The sequence below is a fragment of the Theobroma cacao genome, unplaced genomic scaffold, assembly GCF_000208745.1.
Source record: "Theobroma cacao cultivar B97-61/B2 unplaced genomic scaffold, Criollo_cocoa_genome_V2, whole genome shotgun sequence".
Lineage (NCBI taxonomy): Eukaryota > Viridiplantae > Streptophyta > Magnoliopsida > Malvales > Malvaceae > Theobroma > Theobroma cacao.
Window position 1 is genome coordinate 1 of NW_017234811.1, and position 5,358 is coordinate 5,358.

Sequence of the window (5,358 nt, forward strand, 5' to 3'; positions counted from 1 at the left end):
TTTTATAAAATTTTTGAAAATTTAATAATGATTTCAAAAATAGAGTAATTGAAGACCTATACTATGATTGTGTTGTTTATCCATGATTTTACATTAAATGGCTTATGATAAATGTGGGTATGACTAGTTATTTTTATGATTTCAAGAATATGTGAACTGCTTTGATTTGCCTTGAATGTGTTAAGTGAGCCATGTTATACTATTGTGATTTTATTGGTTGGTGGATTATAAAGTGGGCACTGCAGTGACGGGGGTTCCGTGGGCCAACCTAATTAGAGGGGTACGGTTCCCAATTATTGAGCTTACCTCGATTGGAGAGGCGCGTAGGATAACTCCCGAGGTAGGATTTGAGTACACTTCACGCTGGCCACCACGTGAAACTGGGACTCAGCCAACATCGAGGAACGGCTGTGTTGTCAGAGCTGAAATGTGTTTGTGTGTGTGACAATAAACAGCCTTGGCGGTCTCGGTAAGATGCCCTCGCGGGGTATCCCCGAGAATGGATTTTTGGCAAGGGCCAAGTTTTTGAAAAGTGCATAAGCCATGTTGAGTAATTGGATGAAATCCAATTATTTATATGGGTTGGGATGAATTATTTTAATTGTCTTCTATTACTCGGCTTTAGATTATTTTGATGATGTCTGTTTACTCACTGAGATTTTATAATCTCACCCCTTCTTCCTATCCATTTTTTAGGGTTAGGATAATTTGTTGATAGTTGATTAAGACGAGAATTAATCTCGGAGTTGCATCTTAGAAAGTAAGGGTTCGTAACCCTACATTTTCTTAGTCAATTGAGGGCCCACGTGTCACTGTAAAAGTAATTTTATTATTCAGTTATTTAATTTTAAATATGTATGAATATATTTAGCTTTTACACCATGTTTTTGGCGAGTTTCGATATTTTCGAAGAAAAATGACGAAAATGCCCCTATGAGCCAGAAAGTAATATTTTATTGTTTTGATTTGGAAATGACTTATGATTTTTTTTGAAATGTGAGATTTAATAACTGTCGCTCACTAGAGAGATGCAGAAGCTGATGCTAAGCCTTGCGGGGTTTCGATCAGCATTTGAGGTAATAAGTGCCTATCGAGACGTCGCGACGGTTATCACGGGCTCGATGGGAGTTTCGGGTCGTGACATTAACATTTTTTTCATTTCCTTTTTTTTTCTCTTTTTTTACTTGGGTTTTTTTAAACCTTTCATCTCTTTTTGTCACCCTTTCTCCTATTCTCTTTTTTTATGAATCAATTTTTTTTCTCCAAACTAAATAAATATACTAAATCCTTTTAACTTATACAAATTTGAAAGAGGTGATTTTTTTAAACTATTAAAGATAAAGTGTTTTTGAAATTAATTTTTTTTAATTTTAACTATTTTCAGCCCAGAGAAAAAATTTTTGGACAAAATTGGCCTTAATGAAACGTCCTCATATTCAAGCGCAGATGTTGAAAAAATGTTGTTACATGGCATGTTGAAAAAAAAAGTTATTACATATTTTTTTTATGATTACAAGAAATGTAACAAATAAAATAACACCAAAAGCTAATTATCTAAATTTGAGGATTTTGAATAATATCTTTTTGTCTAAATCCATTTCATCCCAGTAGTAATGTTGATGTTAAATAACTTTTCAATACATTTTCTTTTCCATGTCAAATTTTCTTTTTTATTTTAAACTTTATGTTTATTGTGAAGGTGTTTAATTGCAAGAGTTTATATTCTAATAAAATATAAAGATAAAGACCAAGTTACACGCTGTTTTTAAAAATGTTGTTATTACACACCATGTTCAAAAAAAATATTGTTACAGTTAAAAAAAGTTGTAACACTCTTTAACGCAAGAGTTATGTTGTAGTGATATACAAATGAAAATGTTACACGCCATATTTAAAAAATGTTGCTGTTACACACCATATTCAATAAAATTTTGCTACATGCTATTTAAAAAAAAAATGTTGTTACATGTAGACATGAACAAAAACATGTTGTTACACACCATACCATGTTCAATAGATTTGTTACATGACAAGTGCATTAAAGTTGTTACAAGTAGACATGGCGTGTAACAACATTGGGCAGTGTTCTAATTTATAGATTTAATTTCACTTATAACCTCAACCCATCAACTTTTGGGTTTTGTGAACGTAAAACAATTGTTAATTTTTCAAGAAAATTTTACAGAAAAATAAGAACTTTGAAAATTTTTATATATAAAAAAAGAAGATGAATAGACTAAAGGATTAACAATTTTGGAGGAAAAACGTTTCTCTCACCTTCATTCAGATTTTTTAAGATATATATTGTCACGACTCGGTACTCCCCTCAAGCCTATGACAACCGTCGCGACGTCCCTATCGACACTCATTACCCAGAATGTCAACCGGAACCCCGCAAGGCTTTAATATCAGCTTCTCATTTCCCCTGTGAGTAACTGTTACCAAATACCACGTTCTAAAAGATTTTAAACTATTTCCAACTTAAAACAAACAAAATAATAATTTTCGTCTCACTGGGGTATTTTGGTCATTTTTTGGTCAAAATTTCGAAACCGGTTGAAATGTAATATGTAAGCACAAAACACATAATTCGAAATCAAAAATAAATTTGGATGTTTAAAACATTCATTTAAAAAGAAATTATCATTATTAAAATAAAATAAAAATATAGAATAAAATATTCAATTTTCTAATAAAACAATATTTTTAGAACACTGTGTAAATAATTTTTATAGCGTAAAAGCAAAATAAATTCATGCAAGTTGTAATACAAATAACCAAAGTATAAAATTTAATTTACAGTGACATGTGGGCCCACAAATGACTAAAAGTATTAAAAGAAAAGAACGTACAGTTTTTAGATGTGGCAAGTCCAGCTGTAGTCCTCACCGAAATCAGTTATCTACAATCTATTCTGAGCCTAAAATGGGTAAAAAGGAGGGTGGTGAGATTATGAAATCCCAGAGAGTAAACAAACATCATTCAAAATATCTAAAGTTGAATAAAAGAAGACTATTGAAACATTTCATCAAACTGTAATTTATCATCTTTCAACTTATTTCAATCAAATGAAATCAATTTATTTAAACCAAGTAATCAGTATGGCTTATGAATTTCTTAAAAGCTTGGCTTATGCCAAAAAATTATTATCATACTCAATTATCTGGGATATCTTGGCCGAGGGCTATCCCAACTAAGTCCACCAAGGCTATTAGAAAGTCATGTTTTATTTTGAAAACATAGTCATTCCTTGGCGTTGGCCGAGTTCCCCCTCACGTGGTGGTTTGACGTGAAGTGAACTCTAAAAGTTATACCTCGAGAGTTACCCAACTCACCTCTCCAACCGAGGTAAAATATAACAGGGTTTACCGTGCCCCTCTAATAGGCTAGTCCACGGAAACCCACCTACTGCAGTAAGCTAATAATTATCCCACCAATCAATAAAATTCAATAACATGATATGGCAATTATTGTAATTCACAACCTTTCAAGGCTAAATACACATTTCATATATTTCAACACAAATATCAATTCAACCATTCATGCAAATATTGTCATAAGCCATTCAATTCAAATCATAAATTTTACAACATAACAAGTAGTCTCCAATTACTCTATTTTTCAAAATCATTATTCAATTTCAAGATAATTTATAAAATCTTTTCATGTAAACACATTTTGTTTGTAAAACCCAAAGATTTACCATTTAAACTCATTTTCATAAAATTTCACCAAAATCGATTAAAAACATACTTTAGATAATTAAAATGATGGTAAGGATACTCATAATACTAGGAGTTCAATATACTCCTATTCTCGATCTCTGAGCACAATCTCTTTACCCTTGTTAGAGGGCTCACCACATATACATCATACGTGACACGAATTTCAATAAATTGTGTCAATTTATCATAAACTATTTCAGGCTCTATAAATCTATATGAATGCACGATATGTGATGCAAAATGTCCGAATAGCCGTTTAAATACGGTATTCGACCTAATTCGCACTATTCTCTGTGTAACTAGCTAAAACCTCCAATTTAACTCTAAATCAATTTCTTTCACTTTCTACACTCCAATTATACCTAACTTTCCTCAGTGACTGCGAATGAGATTCAATTTATCAGTCTCGGGTTAATAATCACACATGTCTATACATTAGGTAAAAATTCATATTTTCACACCAAAATTTCCCGTTTAATTTCTAGCCTCACCAAACATCAAATATCACCAAAATATCATGAAATATCATCAATTTCAGCCACAATATCCTCCCTAGGAAATTCGGCCATTGATGGTTGATGGGGAAAATGAATTCTTTTCTTGTTGTTTTGTTTCTAAATATGCTAAACTAACTAAAAACACTAACATAACTTAAAATCAAATCAATCTAACATCTTTCTCTTTCCATACCCATTTTGACCAGCCATGAATTCACCATGAAAACATGAAATCTAACCATGAAAAATAAGGAGAAATGCATGGGAAAGGTAGATCACAAGTCAAAATCAAGAAATTTTACCTTTGATTGCTTGATTCCTTGAAATCCACCAATTTTCCTTTGAATTTTCCCACCTAGGGTTTTTGTTTTTCTTTTCTCCCTTTGTTCTTCCTTTTCTCTTGGTTTGGCCAGCCATATGAAGAGAAAATGGGCTGATTTGTGTTAATTTATAAGCCAAATATTTAATGGTTATAAATATGCCATGTGTCACCATTTCATTCCTCCATTTTTATTTCTTAACTATTAAGCTTTCTCTCTCCACCATATAAATTCCTTCAATTATCCATGATAATATTGGGTAAAATTCATGTGCTGGACATGTGTCTTGGCGGTGGAAAATTAATGTTTTGCCCTTGAGGTGGCAAAATTACCATTTTACCCCTATGCTCCGAAAACTACTGGGATTACAAATTTTTCACTTCTCAACCTCAAATCTCCAATAAGTCAAATATGATCAAAATCTTTCAAAAAAAATTCCCATTTTGTCCTCGAGTGGCAAAATTACCATTTTGCCCCTAGATAGTGAAATTTCCAATTTGACTCCAAATTGGTCCTCGAACTCTGAATCACCATTCTAAGTCATTCTGAGACTTTAAAATTTTCAATTTCACCCTAAAATCTCTATTTGATCTAATTCGAGGCTTAAATCAACTTTGTTGTACCTCTAGGTACAATACAGCCTTTTGTAAATTTTTCGGGACTCTTCTAGCATGCAAACATGTTATCCATCACATGTATGTCATGACAAGTATTTTATAAGGTCGGACTTTACATATATATATATATAATATCAAAAACTATTAACTTGTAGATGTATCTACAGCAGCTAAAAAGAACAAAAAAAAAAAAAAAAAA

General features: G+C 31.8%; 1 long non-coding RNA gene across 1 annotated transcript; it reads right to left on the bottom strand.

The window, feature by feature from the left end:
• Nucleotides 1–2,395: 2,395 nt before the first annotated feature.
• On the bottom strand, nt 2,396–4,562 carry LOC108663930. The gene is made up of 3 exons (XR_001930024.1): nt 4,525–4,562; nt 2,853–2,920; nt 2,396–2,435 (listed from the first exon to the last, which is right to left on the bottom strand). It is a non-coding gene; the product is annotated as an uncharacterized LOC108663930 (long non-coding RNA).
• Nucleotides 4,563–5,358: the final 796 nt, after the last annotated feature.